Consider the following 27,666-nt stretch of genomic DNA (forward strand, 5'->3'; position numbering starts at 1 on the left):
GGCATGTGTCGGTTGAATAAATTGAGGCAAAATAAGTTCCACAATTTGCAACAACCAATTGATCATTAGGAAAAACACGAGTCTCATAACCCCATTCAGGAATAAAGTCCAGTCTATCATCAAAATACAGAATGTTAACAGCTATAAACTATATAAAAAAATAAGAGAAAAATAAATAAAAAAATTAAAACAAGATGAACTCAAAAAGAAACAAATTAATCTGGAACCAATCCCCGACAACGGCGCCAAAAATTGACAGGTTGTCGAAACCTGTGCAATAATAAAATAAATCTAATTGCCAGTTAAAGTAGCCAAAACCTGATTCCAAATACTGGAGCAGGGACTCTAGGTGTGCAATGAATTACTTGATTCACCCTATTCCCGAAGAGTTTGCTTGATCCGATATACCCGAATGGGATGATTTTTTCATAAATAATTATGAATTTGTAAACAGAGCAAGAAAGGTCGTATTCTCAGGGATTGGGGATATTTGTTCTCTTAAGAAATCCAAAGTAACACAGGGGTGTTTTTATATAAACGATAACAATTAAAACAATTCAACTAAGAATAAAATAACCAACTAAAAATTAAATTACAATTCACTAAAATCAAAGTAATAATAATTAAAGGTCTAGCCAAGAAATAACTTCAGCAATGGTTCACCTAATTGATCATCGATACACAAGCATTTTCAATTATTTATTAATAAATAGGTTATAACTACCAAACAAACGATGACAGTCAACCCCTCCTTACTGTGCCGGTAATTAAGGTACGCCCGTTAATCACTGCTCTAATTGAAAAATAATCCTAAGTACGTCTGTAAGATTTAATTCCCCAATTGCATTACGTATTAGAGGAGTTCTATTCTAATCAAATAACGCACTATCAGGGTTATTTCAGATTAGCCCGCGTATTTCCCTAACACAAACCCAATCATGTCAGTTGTCACTATTTCAGAGCAATTAAACAATTACGGATTTAATACCTTAATTGACAATAGATTACCCAATTAACTAATTATCTGGATCCATGACAATCAATTAATCGAACAAGCATAAGCACTGTAATTAGAGAATATGCGAATACTAATAAATAAAAGGAAATGAGAAAATTAAATCGATCTCACAATTTTTAGGCGAATCAAAGCATCCGTTGTTCCTTGACTAGAAAAGGGAATTTAGCTCATCCCTAATGCAAAAGACCCACACGAACTCGAAGAGAAAGCATCGGCCATTGATTGAAAAATGGGCAAATTCAATCCGATCGAAGGAATAAAGAAAAGTAAAGTTACAGAGGATGATTTAATGTCTTCCCTTTATCTCATCATACGAAGGAAGAAAAATATACTAGAAGCCGAAAAGAAAAGTCAAAGGTCTCCAATGTTCTCCTGACATGCGTGAATTGAAGCTACTCCTAAGCTAACAAAAGAAAAATCAAAGAGCAAAAGCTCTCCCAAGATAGTGTTAATCCTCTGCAATCTCCATTTCGTATCTAAGTAGCCTACTGCTACTGTGCGGCCGCTCCCCCCCGAGAAGAAGAAGACTCCAGCCCTACGTTCCTTTTCTTCTTTTATGCTATCTTCCATAAATTACCAAAAAGGGTTGCGTCTTGATATTTCAAAAATACCCCTGAACGACTGCCACTTGGAGTCCTTCCTGATGACTGCCAAATTGGCACTTGTTATGGTATTTTCATTCTACTCCCTGTAATAAATGCCAATTCTTCAAAAGTGAGTAGAATCTAACAATTAATCCACATTAGGTCAGACAATAGGGGAAATTAATAATAAAATAAATGGTAAAATTGCAACCTATCACTCGGTACAAGAATCATTGGAGTAGAACAATTTTTATTTACTTTCTTTTTTTATTATTATTTTTTTTCTTTTTATTTTTCTCTTCTTTTTTTTAAGAAAATAAATAGATTGTCCCTCGTAGAAAATTGTATAAAAATAATCAAAGGAGGAGTGTAACCTTTTATCAACTATATCAATCACTTATTCGGAAAATTAAGTAAAGAGGAGAAATCTCATTAAACAAGCAAAATTATAGGCATAATTTTCCCTACTTTACCAGATATACTTTCTAAAATGTAAAAATTCTAATTGCATAATAACCATTTCCAAGTCAAATGAAGATTAAACCTTCCCAAATATATATAACATTTCAACAAATGGAAGATTAGAGCACTTAAAGTTGGAACAATTTGGCCTTTTTTGAATAAAAATGCAAAAATTTGAAGAATTTTTGGGCCATAATGAAATATTGAAAAAAATATTGAAAAAATTTGACAGAGTTTTCCCTTATAAATGGATGAAACTCCCTGCCAACAAACCCATTTTCAAGCAAATTATCCACATGACAAAATTTTCAAGCACAATTCTAACATTTCTAAGCATTCGAATCCACAAAATATCATTACATTGCATTAAAATGCAAGTTCAAATATTTCCCTCCCCCACACTTAAGTTTCACATTGTTCTCAATGTGAGAAAAGGAAAATAAATAAAGAGTAAAAGAAAATACTCCTCTTATGACTTGCGCGAGCGGAATCCATGGCAATGTGATGAATTTTCAACCTTAATTGAGAAAGAATGGAGAGCTTAATTATTGCACCCTGAAAAAAGACAAAATCAACTTCTTAAAAATAAAAGGTTGCAATCAACAAGAAAAAAAGATGCAATTCAAGGAAAAAGGAAAAATGATCAAGCATGTGGAATCATACAATGTTCAAGGGATAAAAACATGAAATGAACTAATCTTTACTAATCAAATATATGCATTAGTATCCAAAGCAAAGGGAAGCTAATTTCACAAAATAAGCCCACCGTCATGAACAAAGTAAGTTCCATTTATACATTTTGTCATCAATGATCAAGTTCCCTCAAGTACAAAAGTAATTTCAAAATGGAGGCAAACACACCAAGCCAAAATTTAAATGACCTTCTTGAGAACTCATGAAATACTAAAAACCATTGAACCACAAGGATTATAAGTGCATTTATGAATTTCATCAATTAAAGTCATCTTCAATTCACCTCTTCTTTTAGAATTACCTAAAAATTCAAGAAATCATTCAACCAAGTAACTTTTCATTCATTAGGTAATCTAAATTACTCACATGAATATCATAAAGCTAATTAAAATGCTACATTGGCCACTTAATATGCAACTTTGTTACGAAGCCAAATTAAGCATAAAACTAGCAAAAATTCACCAAATAAAGACAATAAGTGCAAACCACAAGATGTATTTATCACTAACAATCACCAATAGCATCAATAAGCTCATATAAATATATCTAACTTCACATGTTAAAAATTGCCTAAAAATAGACAATATTCAATCATGGCAAAGTTTAAATGACAAAGTTAGGTGAAGATTGGATACCTCAAAATGGTTTGGTGATGTTTAGTGATGAACATGATGTGAAAACCCCCAAGAAACTTACCCCCATTCGTCCTCAATTGGGTGATTAAAGAAGGTGCAACCCTAATTAATGGTAAGCTTGAAACCACTTTAGAGTTATTTTTTGAAAGAATGTGAACTATGAAATCCACTTTAGAGGTTAAGAGGAGTGATTTGGTGACGATTATTTGAAAATTAAATGGTGAAAAGTGGTGTTTTAGTGAGTGGTGTGTGTTTGAGGTGTTAGTGTGTGAGTGGGGTTAAAGAAGACAAGAGGGAAGAACTTGGGGAATCCGCGCGTGGATTCCCTTCTTTTGCACGAAATTGGCCAGAATCTGGCCAGTGAGCTGGAAAAAATTTTTTCGTCCTCCCCTGTTAATCCGGCCGTGAATTCTGGTCGAATTTTGCTGCAAAAAATCTTTTGATTGCAGAAGTAGATCTGAGGCCTCGGATTCATTGAATCTGCACTTATTGCATAAGTTTCTGCAATATTCAGTTTGACCCCAATTTGAAACACACTCTCCAATTCGTGCTCTACAATGAAATTTTTAACAATTCAACACTTCACGCACATGAAAAGTGACTTAAACATGAATCTCAACACCTCAAAACAAATCAAAAACATATAGAATATAATTTAAGGGTTGAGGTTCTTGGATTAAATAGTCCCCTTGACACTTCCAATGCACATGATGGTGCTCAAATGGTTCAAAAGAGTGCAAATAGGTTATGAACACATTTAAACATTTGAATGCACTTCAACTTCATGCAAAAGACTGACTTAACCTCATATCATGAAATTAAGCATTGTAAACTCAAAAATATAGGTTAAGCTTCCCTTTTTCACATCGGTCTCCACTCCTTATAAACTCTTTTGCACTTGAAATAATTTGCATGAACCCTTGCCATTGCCACCTATAAAACACACAAAAACACTAGTTTAAACAACTTAAAAGCTACTAAAAACAAGAAATCGTTGGGTTGCCTCCCAACAAGCGCTTCTTTATAGTCATTAGCTTGACTATATCACCTCATTTTTCAAGGAGTTTTAGTTAACGAGTAATCCACTATTTTAGGCCGTGGTGGATCATTAAAAGGTGACTTTATAACAAAAGCCACATGATCTAATGATGTGAGAAATGGAAGTGACTTACCTATTCCAAGTATTTCATAGATATTGTCTTGAATATGCACCACTTGAGAACTTACCAAAGGAAATACAATGAGGATATCTTGGGCAACAATACCTTTAGAACCTATACTTTCAATACACTCCTCAAGAGTGGTGAAAATGAGTCATTAAAACTCACCTCTTGAGGTTCAAGGTTAGTTCTAAAGATATTATTATGTGAAATGGACATTTGCTCATTGAAACACACATTAGATTCAGCATTTTCACCAAAATGCAATCCACTTTCACATACAACATTCCCACCATTCATGCTAGGATCATTTTGCAAATTATTAGAAAAAATAACTTCACACAATATATTCAATTGCTCATGTATTCTACCAAAGTAAGAAGTTAATTCATCTATTCTTTCCTCAATCCTATCAAAACGGTCGGAAGTCACATTAGCTAATTTTTCTATAGCTAACTCCCAAGATGGCTTAGAATCATTAGCTACCCTTTCTATTGCCAACTCTCAAGATGGTTTTGATTCATATTGGACACATTCAGGTTGGTAATCGTAAAAATATGAAGAATTACTATAAGAACATTGATTATCCCAACCATAAGCAGGAGAATTGCTCCAATTAGCACTATATTGATCAAAACAAGGATTATAATATTCTAATTCATCATAGTAATCCACATTTTATGCTTGCATACATGTATTAGTAGCATGATAAGCACCACACAAGTCACAAATCCTATGATAAGAATTAAAAACATTAGCATTCCTCCTTTGTTCAATTTCATGCATAATTGTGTCCATTTGAACTTGTAACATGATAACATCACGTTTTGCCTTTAAGCACCATAAACCATCTTCAAAAGACATATCTTCAGTAATTTCTTGGTTACCTCTGTTGAAGGAGATTTGCACTTGGTAACTATCCATTGCCAATCTTCCACTTTTCAAGTATTGCCCTCCAAATAGACCTATCCTCCTCATCACCTAAAATTACTTTTAAACAACATAAGAGCAAAATTAGTAAGAAAAATAGCTGATTCACACATAAAATACAAAAATAAAAGAAAATAACATTCAATACACACTAGTGTGAGGACTCGTAAAATTATTATTTTTCGACTCCTAATTTTGCTCATTTAATTATTTATTCAAATATTTGTTTCGATTATTATTTTCTAACCTTATTAGACTTAACTACATGGAGTTATGACTTCATTATATTTTTAATGTGACTCGTTTCAAAAATTAATTTTTTGGAAGCTTGATTAATGAAAATAGTGAAAACGTGTCTGAAAACTTTAGCCATTTGGGAGTACAATAAGTTCAAAACTTGGAGACATGTACAATGGTCCTAAAATAGGTAATTCTAGGTTTAAGTACTCAAGTGATAGTTAGTGGTACGATCGTTACAAGAATTTCTCGAAGATTTCATTTTATCGCGCCTAAATTGGAAATACGCGTTTTCACGCGCGCGCTTAATTGAGAGACGTTAGACCATTATTTTGGGACAATTAAGATTGAATAATATTTATATGAATATAAGTGTATTAGAGGTTTAGTGCACTAGTGAAACAAATGCAAGAGGAATCGAGCACAAAACGCGCGCGTACGCGCACTATTGGAGAATTGACTTTTGTACACTTAAAACCAAAATTTGCTAAGCTTCTCACGGAAGCTTTATCATCAGCAAACACTCCTTTTTCCTTCTCATTTGACCGAACCAGTAGCAGCAAAAACAACCAAGGCTTCTCAAATTTTTTCATCTCCAAATTCTTGCACCAAACCTTCATAGATTCAGACCAAACTTCACATACACTTCGCTCTACACTTGGACACCTCTTTGAGCTGCAAAAGGGAGCTAAAACTCACGGTTTTTCTGGAGCAAAAAGGGCCAAAAATCACTGCCTTGGACATCAACTAGAGTAAGTAAAGATCAAGCTTTCTAATTTTGATTTTTGGAAGTCCTAGTATATCTTTAAACTCTTATTTTCATATGGGTTGATGTTGTTGTTGGAAAAAGTGGAATGTGGGCTCTATGAACTCCCACTCTTGGGTTGTTGCTGATTTTGTGGTTGATGATATTTATAATGCTGGTTTAGTGTTTGAAATGGTGGATTAATGGTGTATAATTAGTAGAAACTTCAAGGAACTCATGGGATAGAAATTTCCGATTTTTCCCCTGCCTTGTTCGGTTATTTTAAGGCCAATTTTTGATGATCTAATGACTTTAATATGATGTTTATATGTTGTATTAGTTGTGTAAAAATTTTCATTGGAAAATATTGAGGTTTGGTTGGGCAAATGAATTTCTTTGTAAAACTAGTCAAGCTGGAAAACTGTTTCCGTGTAGCTCTGTCCAGCGATAGTGTTTCGGCCGTAACTCTGTCCTCTGACGTCGAAATCAAGTGCCGTCGGTGGGATTTGAAACTAGACATCCACACCTTTTCAATGGTATAAAATTCACATTTTGGTTCCAAGTGTGTGAGCCAAACCAATCATTTTAAGAAGGCTGCCCTGTTTCTCTGTTCTGCTGGAACGATTTGATGATGCTGCAACTTTAGGCTTAATTTCGAGCAATTGCATGCTGAATCTTAAAACGATTTCTTCTGTGAAATTATAGCCCTATGAATGTATTTTCCAACACTATCAACCATGCTCAATTCCAAGTTAAATTGAGTGAGTCATGATCAAAATACGGTGACTGCCTGGTTCTTGAAAACCCTTGGATTTAGACAGATTTGATGTGAGACTTGTTGTGGTCTTACTAAATGAATTTCTTGGTGCTAAACACCTACCAAATGTATCATGTATGTTCCTTAGACTTTTCTTGTACAAATGAACCATGTTTGGAGGTTTTCCTTAGCCGAATGTTTGGAAACGGAGAGAAATGGAGCTAAAGGCAGTTTTGCCTTAGTAATTTCAAAACTTTGGTTGATTGGTTAACCACCTTCCCGAAGGTATTTTTCCACGAAATTTGATAGAGAGATACCCTTAATATAGGAGTACTATACTACAAAATTTGGCACCAATCCAAGTCCGTTTCGACACTTAACTAATGGTCTAAAGTCAGAAACCCAAATCTGGAAATTGTTCAACAGTCTTGAATTTTCCCCAACTTTGAGCTACCATATCTTGGTGCTCGAAACTCTGATTCTTGATCCACTTGTTCTGTCCTAAACCTTACTTGCACCGGTAATTGAGTTATAAATTTAAAGGGCTGGTTTGCAACGAGTGAATTCTGCCGAATTTTCAAAATTAGCGAAAAATCAACCCCAGCTCAATCCTGAACATTCTGGAACAGTGATTTCAAGCTCATTTTTGAGTACTTTTCACTTAGATTCGTGGAAAAGTGTCTTCTAAGAATTTTTAGTACTTTCCAAGAGGTTTCCAACGGTATAACGTTTTCCAATTTTAGACTTGTATCGAGTGAGATACGATTTTTCAAAAATCCATATCAAAACTGAAATTTTCCAACTTTCAAGGAAATAGAGTTTTCCAAGAACTCTTTATTCTTTCGACATTATGCAAACGTTTTAACCTCGATTTTCAAGATAAAAACCCAAATGCTCCTGTACTTTATGAAACGCCACTCGAATCTCGATTTACAAGTAATTAAGGTTCCTTTTCACGAAATTCTCTAGATTATAATAGTGCACGAATTATTTCTCGATAATTGGGTTGTGTGAATAATAATTCACTATTATTTGCTCAGGCGCACACGAGGATTTTCAAGAGGATCCCACAGTGGACGCTTGAACTTTCCTTGACCCTACTTGCACTTAATACTTGGTGAGTGTCAAGTGTATGAATACTTGTACTCTCTGGACTTGATTCCTGCTTGGTTTACCTGATTACGTGCTTAGCCCACTTGTTTTAGAAAAATAGAGCCGAGTGTGTACTTTATCATACTCGTTCTCATTTGAATACAAATGACTCATGCTTAACATGATCTACCTGGTTTACATGACTTGAAATACCTGCTTAGATCTGTCAAATGTTTGAATACATGACATGGTATGCTATGGCTGCATACGTCGTTGGAGTGAATCTCCTCGACACTTACATGATACATGGGGGACGCCCAAACTCATAGGCCGACCTTGGAACTCGAGTCGGCATGGGTTTGGTCGGGAACCTTGGTGAGTCTTGAGAATTACATGATAAGCCTGATCTATTTGAGAGATCTTGCTTGGCATACTCGTGCAGTATAGCCTTCTAAATGTCGTGCGGGCCCGAAGCGGTGTTCGGTGGACGGAAAGAAGTAAGTGGTGATCTATGGATTGAAAATACCGACCCATTTGACGGAGTATCATCGGGAAAAGGTATACGAGTGACATCGGCAAAGCGAGTGGAACTTAACTCCTGAGAGCTACTATATTCTTGAATTGTTTCTGATAAATTTCCTTTGGTGAATTGTCAATTATTGAAATATATTATTGTTTAGCTCGTAATTGAGATTGTTATTTGAACTACGTGCTTGCATGTGTGTTCTTGGTCTCACGAGCGTTTTGCTCACCCTATAGATTTGTTTTCCTTAACAGGATTGAATCTCGGGGAAGTGTGGAGAAACCCTCCTGATGTACTTTTGTTTTAGGGTTTCTATTATATTTAGGCTATGCCCTTGGTTTTGGATTGTACTTTTGGAATTGAAATGTAACTTTTGGGGCGTAATGTATATTTGGGATTCATGATGTATTTTAAATACCCGACGTGCGGGTTGGATAATGGATGACTATTGATAAGCTTGAAGCTTCCGCATTTACTGTACTTAAGTTACTTACTTTTGTTGTGTAGTTCGATAATAAGTTTGAATGATTTGGCTTGAGTCCTGGCGAGAGTTAGGCAGGCGTCCCACGGATACCCTTTGATTCGCCTTAGGGAAAAGTGGGGCGTCACAACTAGACTCTTAATAAAATGTCTAAACTAATAAAGTTGCTCTTCATACCGATATTGCCAAATCTTCCCCGGCAACGGCACCAAAAACTTGAAGGGATTTTGCTATACGTACAAGTTAAAAAATCCGAAATACACCCGTTTCACTGCAAGTATACAGGTCAACTAATAGTTTAGGGTATATATCGGGTCGATTCCACGAGAAAGATTGAACAATTACCGGCACTACTAAAGTTTCTCTATTATTTAGACTATCAATGAATTATAAGAAATGAAACCTACTGAACTTATGCAAAATAACAAATGAAAGCTCTTTAGGTTATGGTATCCCTAACTACTCATGCAAGTGCTATTTTGGGATCATTGAGAACTACTATCTTGGCTAGTTATGGTGTAATTTCCTTATGCATATGAATCCTACTTTCGTAGTGAATCAATTATACTCATAACTAATCCATACCTATTCTCATGGTTATGAAATTAGTTACAAGTTCATTTCTTCTGTGAAATTACATGAAATGAATCACTAAAACCACATAGGTGCACATATACTCTCGTGAGTGTACTCCCTATGTTTAGCACTTCTTGAACCAGTGTTAAATCTCAATTTTTCATTACAGAAACAACACCTTCGATAATCACAATTAATGGTACCAAATTAATCATGATTTAAATAGTTAAAGTGCTAAATAACTTGCTCAAACTAATGGCATCAAACAACCAAATAATAAACACTTGCAATCATAGAAAGTTCAACCAAACTCAAGGTATAAACTTTAGAAACACATAATAACATATAAATCTATAACTTGTATATTAACTAAACTTGGAATGAAGTAAAAAAGATAAAGAGTTGGAAAGGAATGTAAACCTTATCACATGAATTCATCTCCTTGCCTTCTTCATCATCTAACCTCTTCTTCATCTAGCAAATAAACAAGATGGATGAACTAACTAGCTAACTATCCTATACTATACTAACCTAACACTTAGAAAATGGAAGAACTACATTTCTGCAGACTCCAAGCTTTCTCCTGTATGTCTCTCCTCAATCTTGCAATGGTTTTGGCTATATAAAGGTAAAAAGTGGTCAAGAAATGAGGTTTACACCTCCCTTTTATAGCTGCAAAGTGGTTGTCACATGTCTAGCATTACATGTGACTTGTTGGAGGTGAAATCAAGTTGTCCGCATAAAGAGCAACCTTTTCTGACCACAATTCGGCCAGAAATCTAGCCATAAATCCGGCCAATTTTCGGCCGAATTGCTATAGTGACCTTTTGTGCAATTTCTGTTCAATTTCCAGCTCTGCTCCGATTTTTGCCTCAATTTCAACTGAACTTTTCTTGATGATAGTAGTTGATTTAACTCTTGACCAAAACATAAAACTTGTAGCTCTTTGAGTTAGGTTTCCAATTCATCAAGAATCACCTCATTGAATTTGTGTAGGCTAAGAAATGACTGAAATACCCTTGACTGCTCAATGCCCTGTTTCAGCTTCGACCAATAAAAATTGGCTACTGTAATTTGACTTTTTGACCTGAAAAACCTTCAAACTGGATTTCAATGTCTTCACCAAAGTTGTAGATCTATCTCTTATCTTCAAATTGGTTAAGAATCATCTCAATCCGATCACTGTAGCTCAAGTTATAGTCGAAATACTAAAATGTGTCAAAGCTGTCAAAATGCACAAAATGCAAGTAAAAAGTGATAAAAACCTCATTTAATCATTTAAGAACATTTTTCCCCAATTATTGCCAAAATGATTCATTTTCTTCCAATAATATAACCAAAGTGACTAAAAATAACATAAAATGTCATTCAAATATAACGTAAATTAGTCACTTATCATGGCGTCGTTCTACCTGTTCTAATCAATCTCGCACGGTCCTTGATTGATTACGAATTCTATCCCTAAACGTTATACCTTAACCTAGGTCCAGGGCTTATGGTTCATGTTCTTGATTCGACTTGGTGTATCAAGAATCATATCAAATCCTCGCCTAAAAATGTTAAAATCAATCAAACACAGTAATAATAGTTCACATTCATTATATATCAAAACTTACTCATTCCAAATCATTAGTATTTATTAGGGTTTATTTACAAATAAAAATGATAAAATTAGTCAAATTCACAAATTAATAGTACATACTTCATTGGATATAAAAAATTACTTATTCTAAATGATTAGTATTGATTAGAGGCTTCTAATTGGAAACCACATAAAACCCTAAAGCATCCAGATAAACAAAATGCATTCATAAGATGGAGAAAGAGGAAGAGAGAGAGAGAGAGGAAATGCAAACCTCCTCGCCAAGTTCAAGAGCTCTCTGCTTGGCCACTTCATGAGCCTTGGTCCTCCTATGTTTCTCAAGCATTTTCTAGTGCTTAAACTTGGTGTGGATAGGCGACCTCTTCTCTTTGTTGTTTATCATTGACTGAAACAATCCATCTGCTACCATTTTCTTTGTCTTTCTCTTCACATGTTTTTCCTCTTCTCATTTTTTCTCAGTTTTGCTGCCACTTGTGGTACTCGCATAGTCCTTTCTTTCTTGCCATTCTTTGCCAATTGGCTTTTTTGAACCCAAACAACGATGACCAGTGGTGAGATGAAGACAAAGAACAAGAATGGACCAAAATTTTCGGAAAACTCCCTTGAGGTTTATGATAATTCTAGAGTCCTCCGCTTGTGAACGAGAAATTGCACATAACTTACCTACATATTTTTTATTTTTTTCCAAGCCCCTATTTTGGTATTCTAAAGCAAGAATTCCCTAGGAAACAAACCTTATGTTAGCAAAATCTCCTAAATTGATCTTATACTTTTCTCTTTTCTTTTTATGCTATAAAATAATTATATTCCTTTATCAGAACCACAAGTTAAGGTTTGATGTTGTTGCTAGAGTAAGCATACCGCCCAACTGACAATTTGAATTAGGGTAAATAATGTTGATTTGATTCAGATTTTTAATTGCACTCTGCGGGTTGTTTTGACAATTACAGAGTCCTTGATCCCTTCCTCTACAATCATTGGGCTATTCATTTTAAAATCTTTTTTTTTTAATTATGTCTAAGGGAGACTTTGAACTTTATAAGAGAGACAAGGAACTAGGAGGTTTTAATGACCCTTTTCTGTAACAATTAGCAAACACTAACTCACACAAATAAATCCAAGTAATGTACCAATTTTCAAAAGAATATAAGCCACAAAAAATTCATCATCATTATCAACCAAGAAACCAAACTAAGATTAAGTTATTTTTTTATCCAATATTTGAGGGATAGACTTGACTTGTGTATTGTGAAGATAATAATTTTATTGGTGTTGGTGGTAGTTATTGAGTGAAAAAGGAGGATAGAGTTGAAAAAAATTTTGTATGCTTTAATCTACACTTTCTTTTCAATTACAACATAAGGAGTAGGGTTGAAAATTTTAAGTAGTTTAATACTAAATGGCCAACCTTTACCAAATTAGCTACCATGCATGCCATATATACTTTCTTAAATCAAATCAATAGCTGTATAGTAATTTGTATATCTTAGAAAGAGAAAATCCTAGAGAATCAGTCAAGCGATACCTAATTTAAAGGTTAAATTTGAGGAGCCAAATTTTTCTAAATCATCTTATGGTCCTATATTAGTTAGTCTTGCATTAGTGTGTTATTCAAATTTTGTAATCTTCAACCCATACAGAATGCATTCTCTATTCATTTTGGCCAATCATTTAAAAATATTATTTTGGCATGTAATTAAATAATGTTGTACATGTTCTAGTCAATGGTTGCAAAACTTTTTATAATCATGAACCAAATGATTTATGGTCAAATAGAATTTCAGAAATTACTTCTATTAAGTGTATAGGTATAACTGATGTGCCAATGAATGGTGACATTATATGTATACTAAGTTTCATAAGTTTATAAAATACTCATTTATTCAAGAAAATTAGTGTGTCATTTTTCAAGCATGTTAATTTTTCAAGAGTACCTTTCTCAAGGTAGTAAGAAGCTATCCGCTACACGCTTATAAAGAAATTGGAAATATATAAAATATAGAATTCTAAATAATAAACCTCCACAAACATGAGTGCTAAGTGAAATTAAGCCACAAAAAAAAAACAAAGGAAAAAAAATCATAGAATGTAAAGTAGTTAAGACTCTGATATTAGTATTTCATTGACTACCGCTACCAAAAGTTAATTACCAATAAAGAAGAAATTTATTTTCAACCCAAACGGACTTCAAATCAAGTTCTGATCAGATCTAATTATACAACTCTAAACCTACAAAAGTATAGCATGCCTTCTCACAACTATAACATAAAGTTACCTTGATGTTGAACTTTTTTTAAAGCATGAACCAAATGATGCACAATCAAATAACAAAATTTAAAAATTACATATATTAAGTGTGCAAGTATAACTTATGTGTTGATAATTAGTGACACTTCCATATGCTTACTAAGATTAAATTTTTTAAAAATACTTATTTATTCAAGAAAATTTGTGTGTCATTTATCAAGCATGTTAGCTTTTCAAGAGTCTTTCTCAAGGTAATAAGAAGTAATCCTGTACATACTCGCAAAGAAATTGGATATATGTGTGACGCCCCCACTTCTCCCTAAGGCGAACCAAAGGGTATCCGCGGGACGTCTGCCTAACTCTCGCCAGGACTCGGTACAATTCCCGTTCAAGCTTAATACAGTAATAGCTAATACGACGAGACAAAGTAAGAAAGTGAAGTCGCTTCCATATATAAATATCCGATCTTACACCACAAGTTCAAAATACATCAATTTTTCAAAATATACAACTGCCAAAAGCTGTCTAATCGATTACAATTGAAACCCTAATCCAAAAGTTCATCCCAATGGTTTCTCCGAGTTTCACTCCATATCCGTTCTTGTTAAGAAAAATGAATCTACGGGGTGAGCGATTGCTCATGAGGCCAAGAAACACACATGCAAGCACGTTGTCCAAGTAACAATCCCATTTAACAAGTACAACAGTAATATTCAAATAAATAACAATTCGGGCGAGAAAAATAAACAGAAACAATTCAAGGATATAAGAGCTTTTAGGAGCTATTTTCCACTTGCACGATCAAGAACCTCCACGAGTTGACACTCTATCAATCGGGTAGGTTATAATCCGTAGAACTTCATTTACTCGTTCCCCATTCACCATTACTCCCCCTGCTTCGAGCCCACACGTTCTTTTGTTATAGGCGATACTCCTCGAGTATGCCAAGCAAGATCTCCCCATTAGATCAAGTTTATACACATTTCTCATGGCTCACCAAACTTCTCGACCGAGCCCATGCCGGCTCGAATCGCAAGGTCGGCCGATGAGATTTGGGCGTCCCCCACTAGTATCACTAGGAGTCGAGGAGATTCACTCCAATCGACTTATGCAGCCATAGCATAATTAATCATTGAAACACTTCACTTAATTCACTTAACAAGTCACTTCAAGCAATTCACTTCAAGTAATTCAAGTACACTTCACGTAAATATTCATTTCAAGTATTTCATGTCAAGTAATTCAAGTACACTTTACTTAAATGAGAACGAGTGCGGTAAAGTACACACTCGACTCAGCATTTTCAAAATATTCAATCACTAATAATGATTAAGCACGTAACAAGTTCACATACACTTGACACTCACCTAGTCAAAATGAGAGAGTGGTACACAATTCAAGTGTTTAAGCGTCCGTTGTGAGGTTCTCTTGAAAGTCCCCTTGAATGCCTGAGCAAACAATAATTATCTATCACACACTATCGCTTAAAACCCCCAATTATCAAGGAATATTGTACTCTTGTACAATCTAAGAGAATATCATGAAAATGAGCCTTAATTACTCGTAAATCGAGACTCTATAGTGGGGTTTAATAATGTAAGGAAAATCTGATTTTTCTCTTTGAAATCAAGTATAAAACAGTCAAGCAATATCGAAGGGAAATGGAGAGTTCTAAAAACTCAATTTCCTTTAAGTTCAGAAATTTCAGATTTGAGGTGCATTCTTTGAAAAATCATATCTCACCCTTTGTAGGTCTAAAATTGGAAAACTTGGTACCATTGGAAACTATTTCCAAAGTACTAAAAGTTCCTAGAAGACACTTTTCCATGATTCTAAATGGAAGACACTCAAATTTCGGTTTAAAACTACTGACTTGCACTTCTAAGACAGATTCGGGGTTGGTTTTTGGTAAAATTTGGAAATTCGGTAAAATTCACAAAATGTGAACTAGCCACTAACATTTGAAAATCAATTAGAGTTACAATCAAAGTTTAAAACAAAGCAAACGGAACAAGAATCGGAGTTTTGAGCGCCAAGATATAGCAGCTCAAATTTGGTTCAAAATGAAGACCATTGGGCAATTTTCCAGATTTGAAACATAAATTTTGGGACTTCAGTTGGGCATTGAAATCGACTTGGAATGGCACCAAATTTGGTATGATTACACTACCATATAAGGGCTACTCCTCTGTCAAATTTCATGCAAAAATTCGTATGTGAAGTCAGTTAACAGGACCACTAAAGTTCCAGGAATTTCCAAGGCAATTCTGCCTTATGCTTCCGTTTTTCCTTTTTTTCGAACCTTTGGCCAATGAAATCATCTCAAACATGGTTCATTTATGAAGGAAAGATCTAAGAAACATCCAACATATATTTGGTAGGTGATTAACACCAAAAGTTTCAAAATAACAAGTCCCAATTCGAGCCAAGCCATTCGGCTAGCCAAAATTAGGGCTTTCTATCACTGGTGCAGTTCTGTAATTTGGCCATAACTCAGTCAATTCAACTTGGATTTGGGCATGGTTAGTAGTGTTGGAAACTAAATTCAACAGGATACAATTCATCAGAAGAAAGCGTTTTGAAATTCAGTTCATAGCTAGCTCAAATTCAAGCAACAAGTCCCAGCACCTCACTACTCTCGAGCAGAGCAACAAAACAGAACGGGTAACTTTAAAGAACTAGTACGGCTCACTCAATTCGAATCAGAAAATGCATTTTATACCATTGAAAAAAATAAAAGTGTCTAGTTTCAAATGCCACCAACAGCACTTGATTTTGACATCTGAGCAGAGAGATATGCTCAATCAAAAATCACTGCCAGGAGACCCATGTTACGCGATTTCCAGTTTTGTTCTTGTCCAAAACTCAACTTTTTCTTAACCAAATCAAGTAATTTTTTGTGAAAACTTTCCACACAACCTAAACAACATATCTACAACAAATTCAAGGTCATTTGATCACAAAAAAATTGCACCAAGTGCTCTGCAAAAACAGGGCAGAATTCAGCCCTTTCTCATGCAAGCTTTCCTTTGATTTTCTTTCCACTTTTTCAACTTATATCCATTAGTTCAACACTTAATCAACATAAATAACACCCAAAATTATCATATCAGTCCAACATGTCCATTGTGGGATTTCATAGAGCCCACTCAAATGATTTCCAACAAAATAAAGATACCCACATGAAGCTACAAGCTTCCAAGTGAAATCTAACTCACTAGAATCAAGTTTCAAGGGTTGGATGATTTACTACCTCTTGGTTGATGAAACTCAGAAATTTTGGCCACTAAGAGCTCCAAGAAACTCGGCTAGAAGACCTCCTCCTCCAAGCCAAGATGAATCCCCAAGTTGCTAGAAGTTGAATGGTGTTTTTGTGAAGAAATTTGTGCAAGAAATAAGGTGAGATGATGAAGAGTTTTGTTCTCCTTCTTCCTTGAAGTTTTCGGCCAGCATAGGAGAGAAAAGAGAGAGGGTTTGCTGATGGTGAAGCTTCTATTGGAAGCTTGGTAGTTGTGGTTCAAATTTTGCACAAAAGTCAACTCTCAATAGTGCGCGTACGCGCGCGTTTCGTACCCGATCGATTCTTCTCGGGTTTGTTTCACTTGTGCACTAAACCTCTAATGCACTTCCTTAAACATTATAATTATTCACTCTTAGTAGTCTAGATTAAGTTTCTTAAATCTCCACTTAGCCGCTCCGGCTCGATTTACGCGAATTTCCGATTCGCGTGCGATAAAGTGAACTTAAAAGGAATTCTTGTAACGATAATATAAGTAACTACTACTAGGGTAATTAATCATAGAAATAGTTATTTTAGAAATAAAACTATGAGTACTCACACATTTTGATTCCTCAAGCCTCCAATTTGTCGCGTGGTGCGATTTTCAAAAACTTTTGACGCGAACACGGTATAAGCTTAATTAGAACTCATTCACCTCTAATTTCTCAATTAACTTTCTTAATCTACTATTGATCATTCTTAATTCTCCAAGATAATTGCACTCTCGGATAGAATTTTGCCTCGAAACACGTGTACTCATTATTCCTCACTTAAACGAACCTCCGAAAAATTAAATTTGCTAACGAGACGTTTTAAAAACATAAGGAAGACATTGTTCCATAGGAATGGACTTAAAATGGTTGAAATAAATTATTCGGAGAAAACGGGTGAATAAATATTTAAATAAACCAATAATATTCGATAAAAATAAGAAAATTTCGGGTCCTTACAATATGTATAATGCATGGGTTCATCAGGAATTCTGGATAATAAGCCTTTACAAACAAGAGTGCTAAATAAAATTAAGCTACACAAAAAAAGAGAAAAAAATCATAGAACTTCAATGAACTTCACCTCGATGTTAGTATTTTATTGGCTATTGTTAGCAAAAGTTAATTAGCAATAAAGAAGAAAAGGATTTTCAGCTTAAATGAACTTCACCTCAAATTTTAATCAGATCTAATTATACAACTCTTAATCTACAAAGATCTGGTAAACTCTCTCACAACTATAATATAAATTCACCTTGATGTTGAAGTTCTTTGCTCATTTTAAACAACCTAATCAACTTTTCAAATAATTATTTCTAATGTCATGGAAGCGAATATCCTATTGATAAGGGTCAAAAGCATTTGGCCACAAATTGAATGACGACAAGTGAATTTATATTAAATAATCAATAAGTCTATGATGAATTCATCCTCATGTTACAAGATTATGAGCAAATACACTACATGTGTCCTTGTTCAAGAAAGGTTTCTTGGATGATTGATGCTTCTTCTATCAGTTCATAAGAAAAGAATATGTAAAATTGCATGTCTAAATAATCAGGAAACTTGTTCTAAATCTAATTAAACCTCCTAAATTAGTTTACATGTGTAAAATGTCTACTGTAATTTTGTAATCTTTTAACAAAAAAGAAATTTATATATCAAATTTTATAATTGTAAGACTGATAGAGCTTCTAGGGTATCTTTTCTTCCATTTAATTCTTGTTTTGCATACAACAAGAAGGATTTGATATTCTCTTAAAAGTGAACCAGAAGGCCAGTTTACATAACCACATAAATTAATATTAAGTATAGAACAATCAAATTACTAATGCAAATTTTAAAAAAAAAACCGTAATTACAAAACACATGATATATTCCTATAGCAAAAGGATGATGTCAAAAATAATGGAAATGATAGAAAACACAAAATATTTGATCTTTCAACAACGAGAGTGATGCAAGGAAATGAAATAGTATGAGATTCTAATTACAATTGAAAAGACAACCTATAAAAGGAATATGAAAGTAAGAATCAACCAAAATAAGCATTAATAATAAATAAAAAAAGGAGAAAATTACACCAATAATTAGTTCGGCATAAACAAGAAATCAAAGAAGATAAGAACTCCACCAGAAGTGAAGTAAAGAAAGTTGATAGAAATTTTAATTAACCAGTATTGATACAGGAAGATGAAAGAGTTTTAACTAATTGGTATTGACACGTGGTGATAAAGGAACTTTAACGGATTGATATTGAGAACTGGAAGTAACTAGCAACAGATATCGAAGAAGAAAACATAATGACTCGTTAAAGTAAATACCAAAAAAAAGTGGGTTACATTAGCAGACATAATTGAACTCAAATTAGGACAAAAAAATGTAATTATATATAAATCCATGAATCTATAACTTTTATCCAATTCTAGAATACCTCTTACTTTTTTTTTTCGAAACGTTAGAAGCTATTCATTCATTTGAAAAGGAAATTACATGTACGAGCAACGGCTCGAAAAACACTTTACAACTAGTGCACATCAGGCACCGAGGAAATTCCATTCCTCATCCACTAAAATGCCAAAGGCATAAGAACTTAAAGCTCTAGCTCGTGTAATACTATCTTCATTAGCCAATCTAAACAAGCACATTCGAAACAACTTTTGCATGCTCAGTATGTCGTCTATCAAGGTAGCTAGCCTACTGTTAGAGGGGCTATTGTGTTTTATCTGTCGCATAAGGTCCTGGCTTTGGAACTGGATCGTTATTCTGCTCCACTGATGCTCTAAAGCTTTGCACAAGACCAGATGGACAGCCACTGCTTCATCTATGACTTTGTCACCCTTACTTCGCTCCTTGAGTGCCCATTCCGCAAGTCTAATACTTGGGTACTTGGTAGCTGTGACTCCTATCCCCAGTGGTTCCTGACCATTCTGGCTTGTTGTAGCCACCTCCAGCTTGATGGTGTCCTCTTCATTGCTCCCCTGATATTGCTCATCCTGATTTAAAGATGTTTCTCTTGTGCTCAGTCTAGTTTTGCCTTTCATAACTTCCTCTTGCTCCAGCCACTCTTTTTGAGCTTTAACAATTGTCCGAACTGGAGAGCAGCTGGTCTTGTTTTCAAATTCCTTGCTATTTCTTTCTTTCCACAACTGCCATAAGATATTGGCAGTCAGGCCAATGTGTTCCATCCCTCCATGCCTATTCCTTGCTTCTGAAATTCTGATCCACCACCTTTTGAAATCCCCTGTTTGATCAACAGCACCATCCCATTGTAATGGAGCTGCCTTCCATACCTGCTGCGTGTGGTGGCAGTTTAGCAATAAGTGTTCAACTGTTTCCTGGTCCTCCCCACATAATCTACACACAGGATCTCCCAAACTTGTTTTCCTAAAAATTGCTGCTCTTACTGGTAGTGCCCCTGTTAAACATTTCCAGATGAATATCTTCACCTTATGTTTGATGTTGAGCTTCCACAAGGTGTTCCACATTTGTCGAACTTGCTGACCTTCTCCTGTGATGCTTGGTCCAGCTGCCTCTGGTACTATCTGCCTAGCTTTGGTACGCTCTTTCATTAAGCATTTGTAGCCTGAGCTGACAGTATAGGTTCCCCCTGGATTATGCTGCCAATAGTAGTTGTCCTCCCTCCCCATCAGGCTTAAAGGAATATTCAGTATCTTCTCAGCATCGCTTTGATTAAAATGCTGGAAGATGGTGTTCCTCTTCCATCTATGATGGCTTATAAGTTCATGTACCATCTTCAAGTTGAAGCTTTGAGGTCCAAGGGAGGTTGGCCTACCTGAACTGGAACCTGGAATCCACTTATGGCCCCAAATGCTCGTACTTCTCCCGTTACCAATTTTTCTGATCACCCCTTCCTCGATTAGACTTCTAGCTCCTAACAGTCCTTGCCATATCCAAGAAGCATTCTGTTGTGGCCTGCAAGTTAGTAAAGAATCCTTTGGGAAGTATCTTGCTCTCAGCACTTTACTAATGAGAAGGTTTGGGTTGGTGAGGATTCTCCATATCTGCTTACCCAACAGTGCTCTGTTGTAAGCTTCAATGTCCTTGAAGCCCAAACCTCCTGCATTCCTGTTCATAGACATTTTCTTCCAAGATAGCCAATGCAATTTGTTTTTCCCATTTGCTTCTCCCCACCAGTAGTTAGCCATCAGAGCACTTATGTCCTTACAAAGCTTTCTTGGCAGCTTGAACACAGACATGGCATAAGTTGGCATTGCCATTGAGACTGCTTTAAGCATTACTTCCTTGCCAGCTGTGCTCAGTAACTTGTTCCTCCAGTCTTGTATCTTCCTCTTTATGTTTTCCTTTATAAAACCAAAGATTTGCTCTTTTGTCCTAGAGATCACCATAGGCAGACCTAGGTACTTTCCTTGTTGCATCTCTGTCATTCCTCCCAGTGAGCTGCACACGTCTTGCCTATGTTCCAAAGACATATTCTTACTAAAGAAAACAGATGACTTCTCTAGATTGATTAACTGACCTGAGGCCTCCTCATACGTTTTAAGAATCTTCATGATTTCTGCGGCCTGCTGTTTGTTTGCTTTGCAGAAAATGAGGGAATCGTCTGCAAAAAAAAGGTGAGTGATGACTGGTCCATGTCTGCTTATCCTCAGCCCATTTATATCCTTTCTCTCTTCAGCTTTTCTCAACAAATTTGAGAAACCTTCTGAGCAAATAAGAAATAAGTAAGGGGACAAAGGGTCCCCTTGTCTTATTCCCCTTTTAGGATTTACAAAGCCTTTGGTTTCCCCATTACAATTGAAAGAATACGTGACAGTCTCCAGACAGCTAGTTATCCATGTAATCCATTGTGCACAAAAACCCATCTTTTGCATCATAGCCTGTAAGAAATGCCACTCCACTCTATCATATGCTTTGGCCATGTCCAACTTTATTGCCATATAGCCTTCATTTCCTTGCCTTTTGTTTTTGAGGTAATGCATGTACTCATGAGCTAGAATTACATTATCTAAGATTTGTCTGTCTGGGATGAAAGCAGATTGTGTGTTACTTATGCACTTGTCCAGGACAAGCTTCAGTCTGTTAGCCAAAATTTTGGAAATGGTTTTGTAGATGACACTACACAGGCTAATGGGTCTAAAGTTTTTCACATTTGTTGGGTTCATGATTTTAGGGATAAGAGAAATGATAGTATGGTTTATGGATTTTAGCATGAATCCTGAGCTAAAGAAAGACTGAATAGCTGGAACCAAGTCTCCTTTGATAGTACTCCAAAAACGTTGGAAGAATAAAGGGGTCATGCCATCTTGGCCTGGGGCTTTATCAGGCTGCATAGAGAAGAGAGCTACTCTAATTTCCTCTTCCTCAACTGAGTTAGTTAAATTGGTGTTCATTTCCTGAGTTATAGAGTGGGGGATACCCTCTAGCATCTCAGTCATATCTCTCCTACCTCCACTGGTAAACAACTCACTGAAGTAGTTTGAAATTTCTGTGGTTACTTCCTCCTCATTCTCCGTCCATGAGCCATCATTCCTTTGCAAATTTCTAAGCTTATTCCTGGTTCTTCTACCTCTAACATAAGCATGGAAATATCTAGTATTTTTATCCCCATCTCTTAGCCAATCGATCCTTGCCTTTTGACACCAGAATTGCTCCTCCTTTTCATAAGCCTCCTTCAGTTGGTATTTGATCTCAGCAGTAGCTTTTTTCTTGTTAACATAATTCGAAACTCTCACAGCTTCCAACTTTTTCCTTAGTTCCTCAATCAGACTTTTAGAATTTGCTTGGAAGGTGTTCCTCCACTTCAATAGTTCAACCCTACAATTTCTGATCTTCTTGGTAACCCTGAACATTCGAGAACCAGGCTCTTCCAACTGCCAAGCTTTCTCCACCACCTGTTGGCACCCTTCCCTTTGAAGCCAACGTTTATCAAAAAAGAACTTCTTCTTCCTTTTTTCCTTATGTGGCTCAGTATCTAAAAAGAGCATGCTATGGTCAGAAGCAAAGGTATCCAGGTGTTGACATCTTGTCTTCTCAAAAGTCTGGACCCATTCATAGCTAGCAAGACATCTGTCTAGCCTCTGTCTGATTTCTCCATCTTCCTCCCAGTGGTTACTCCAAGTCCAAGGATGTCCTTCATAGCCTAAATCTATCAAATTATTCTGGTTGATAAAATCCTTGAAGTTCTTAAAGCTTTTCTCCTCCCTGAGAGTTCCACCCCACTTTTCATCATTCGACACTATATCATTGAAATCCCCTGCAATCAAGAATCTACCTCCCCACAGCCTACTTCTATCCCTCAAAACTCTCCACTGTTCCTTCCTAATTTGAGGATCACAACTCGCATAAATCCCTACAAGCCACCAATCGCACTGAGACTCTTGATCCTCAATTCTGACCTCTATGGTGAACGCAGTCTGATTGATTTCCCTGACATTAGTGTCCTCTTTCCATATCACAGCCATACCACCTGCCTTGTGCATTGCTTCCACTACAAAACAATTATCAAACCTTAACCCTTTTGCCATCCTGTCTACCACTAGTTTCCTATTCTTAGTCTCACACAAGAAGATCACATTTGGGGAGAGGAGGTTGTTCACCTCCCTCAGGTGGGGAACTGTCAAGGGGCTCCCCACTCCTTGACAGTTCCACACCAGAGCCCTCATTTCCTTTGGGGGGCCCCATTAGGGAAGGACCCCACCTCCACCTCTCTCATAGCTGTGTAATCCACTATTTCCAGAGGCTTAGCTCGTTTACCTGATGCCTCTTGCTGATGCGCTTCCTCCATATCCTCATCATATAGCTGAACCTTCCTTTTCCTTCTTCCTTCAAAGATGTTATCCTGATCATTCCTTTCTTTCAGAGCCCTTCGTGTTTTCATAGGGGACTTCAACTTCTTGTAAGACCTTTTGACTTGCTTGTTAATAGCTTCTTGAATCTTTACAATACCTTGGGACTCTTCCTGCCTCCCTGCCATCCGAACTGGAATCTCTAGTAAACTATTCTCCTGAACCAGCCACCTTGTGCAACCTTCTCTGTCCTCCTCCATATCCTCCATTTCAGCTATAGACTGATTTTCCTCTATATTCACTTGGTCTAAACTAGGAACATCAATATTCTCCTTATTCGAGGATTGGGGATCTTCTCTACGCCCATGTTCCCTTCCGCTAGTTTCCACATTAGTATAGGGTTCACTTCGATTTCGCAGGACTCCCCTTTCATCCTCCTGTTCATTCGTAACCTCCTGGGTACTTCTATTTCCTACCCCTGAGGTTCTAAGAGCCTTAAGAAGCACCTCTCCAGAATGGATCCTACACTTCTCCCTCTCCACCATTTCTCCATTCTGAAACTTCCAATATCTTTTATCCTTCACCGTATCATCCCTTACCACTCTTTCCTTTGCTGGGCTTCTGTTAATCCCAGCTCGCATCCAAGGTCCGTATTGGTTCTCTAGCATACCTTCTGGAACAGCTATACGTTCTTTGCAAGTCCGTTCCCCGTGTCCTACTATTCCACACTTATAACAGAAATCCGGGCACCTTTCATACTTAAAAGCAACCCACTTGAGTGACCCTGCTACCTGCACCAATGTTCCTCTGAGCAGGGGTTTTGACAGATCAACATGCACTAACACTTTCAGATGCCTACCTTCTTTTCCCCCTCCCTGAGGGATAACCACTTCCTTTATATCCTTAAATACTGCTCCTATTTTCCTGCCCACCTCTTTGGAAAGCCAATGCATGGGAAGGTTCCAAATCTGAACCCATAAAGGAGCAGTAACAAAAGCACCATAGTCATCTTCAACCCCTTCAGACCATCTGTTCAACACTAAGATTTGGTTATCCATTAACCAAGGACCCCCTGCCAAAATTCTTTCTTTATCGTCCCGGTTTGGGATATTGAATTGGAACAGGTTTGGACCCAATTCCATAACTGTCAGATTCTTGGGGTAGCTCCATGCTGCAGTCACAAAATTCTTCACTCCGGTGAAATTAGCTATTTTCTCCCCCATGATTCTCCCTACCAGACTTCCTTTACAGTCCTTTACTCCACTGCTCAGGTCCTCCAGCTCCAGTTTAGCTCCAGAGATCTCATTCCCTTCCAGCGAAAATCTTTGTAATAGTTCAGATAGGTCACCCTCCATAGATAAAACTGAGATGCGATAGGGTATGCTCTCTCTGAACTTAGAAGTTACGCCGTTTCAACTACCAGCCACGATATAGTCAAAGGAAAGCACAAAGAGTAGCTAAGAAATAAGGAAGCGGAAAAAAAACAGGGGACAAAACAAGCACTTCTGGATCGAGACTATCCCAATAAATGAGACCAGCCAGACTTACGACAAAGAGAAACAGACAACACTGACAAATAAAAAACGCTGTAAAAACTAATGCATGAGTACAGGCCTTACCTCTGAAACGGGAGCAAGGAAAAGAGAAAAATCAATTTTTACCTTGCTTTCAGTTGTTCATAAAGTGTAGGACAGACAACTTTGTGTTCCCCCTGGATAGACATCCTTAAATTTCCTTGAGTGCGATGATTAAAGCTGCGTTAATCTTTCATTGATTGCTGAAACAGATTGGTAGTGGTGATGGTTGGAATATTGTGGAAAAAAGTGCGGGATCGTGTGGATTTTGAAAAAGTTTGAAAACATGCTGAAACTCCCACCAAAGGGAGGTTGGCTCTTACCCCAAGAGAGAGCTTCCTCTACACTAGAGAGAGGATTTTTCTTCCAAATTGCTATGAGAATACCTCTTACTTATATCTAAAATATGTATAAGTTCACCCCAATTAAACATAAGAAAGTAAAAAAAAAAAATTTTTGACACAAATTCTTTTTTTTTTTTTTTTCATATCAGAATGTGTTAGTGTTGATGTTGAGCCTCAAAAGTTGATGGGTTATTAGATTTACCACTCTTGAAGACTGAGTATGATACCAAACAAACCCTATAGTTTAACCCTATGAGTGATAGCTTGAAACCAAAGTAACAAAAGTAGAAAATTGACAAAATAATTCTCTTTTGTAAAAAACTACATTTACCTCCTTCAAGATTTGTCTAAATTATAAAAAATGCTCTATAGTTTGATCAGAATATACTATTACCATTTGCACAATTAACTATTTCTACGTAAATCCCTTAATCTCATTCGAGAAAAAAATTACTCCCTCCGTCCCATATATTTAATCATGTTTGGGAATATGTGCTTTTTATGCATAGTATACTCTACCAAAAAGTTTTTGCTTTTGTTCCACTTTTACCCTTAATCATGTACTGGTCAAAGTAAAAAGTAAAAAGCAATCACATCATATTTGTCTTTATGCATCATTAATGAAGGGCATAAGGGAAATTTCAGAGTACAAAGTAATTAGAAATATCAAACATGACAAATATTTTGAAATAATCAAAAAAGAAAAGTATGACACTTTCAATGGGATGGAGGGAGTAGCATCTTTTCATCTGATGGACAAAATTAATTCAAATCCTTTTAAATAGATAACTCATAATGGTTTATCTAATATATAGGATTTTAACACTTGAAAAATACTAATTACTTATTTGAAAACAAAAATCTATAACAACAAAAGTCAAGTATTATTATTTTCTCAAGAATTTTCTTGACCATGTATTTGCAAAATATCTTTTATCTAAAGGACAAAATTAATTTCAATTATCTAAATAGATAATTCATAATGGTCTATTTAATATGTAAGATTATAACGCTTGAAGAGCAATGATTACTTATTCAAAAATCAAAATGTAGTATTACTAGTTTATCATTATCATTTGTCCACGTGTATTTAGAAAGATATCTTTTACCTAATGAACAAAGTTAGTTCATTATAGCAGACACATTAAAATTGTGAGAACCCGAATTTTTTTTTCTTAATTTTAGGCATTATTTTATTTTTTTGCACACATATTCTATATTTTCTTTATTATGATAATTTTCTAGATATTTTATGAGTGAATATAGTTTTTAAATCATTTTTCTAGTATACGTTAGTTCATGAGACGATAATAGTAGATATTGGACGTGGGATCCACTAGTGCATTAAGTGTGATAAATTTTGGCGACTACGTAAAGTTTCGTATTAAAGGATATTATTTTTACCAGGTGTTAGGAGATAATTGGTAGTTAGCTGGATTGATTAGTCTTGGGTGATATAGGAGGATGAGATAAACATAAGAGACGCCATGTGTTGCAAAATCATTGGAGGGTGGACTTTGACTCACCTTTCTTACCTTTACTAAACATTAATTTTGACCAAAAATCTCTCATTTTTCATCCATCTTGGCCGGCCATTGAGGAGAAGAAAAAGAGAGAAACCTTCATCTTGTATCTTCCATTTCTTGCTCAATCTTGTGATTCAACCAACTAAAACTTAAATTTCTCCATAGAAGTCTCTTGCTAGGAAGGATTATAGAGGGTGGTGGAGTGATTTTGGAAGGGGAAGCACTAAGCTATCAACTTTTCTAGGGTTTCAAGGTACCTTGTTTGGAAAATTCCCTTATTGTTTTAATAATGGTAAATTAGTGGGTTGTAGTGGCTATATGTGCTATTTTGTGGAAGATTTCATGAATTAAAGTGGAGTTAGCTAAATTTCAGATTTTATTGGTGATTTTTCTATTTTTATATGATGTTTATGGTTGACCATGGAATGATAGATTGATA

At 35.8% G+C, this 27,666-nt stretch overlaps 1 pseudogene; it reads right to left on the reverse strand.

The window, feature by feature from the left end:
- LOC113771057 overlaps positions 1–11,905 on the reverse strand; it is a 28,507-nt pseudogene extending 16,602 nt beyond the window's left edge.
- Positions 11,906–27,666: the final 15,761 nt, after the last annotated feature.

This window comes from Coffea eugenioides, chromosome 1 (genome assembly GCF_003713205.1).
Source record: "Coffea eugenioides isolate CCC68of chromosome 1, Ceug_1.0, whole genome shotgun sequence".
Taxonomy (NCBI): domain Eukaryota; kingdom Viridiplantae; phylum Streptophyta; class Magnoliopsida; order Gentianales; family Rubiaceae; genus Coffea; species Coffea eugenioides.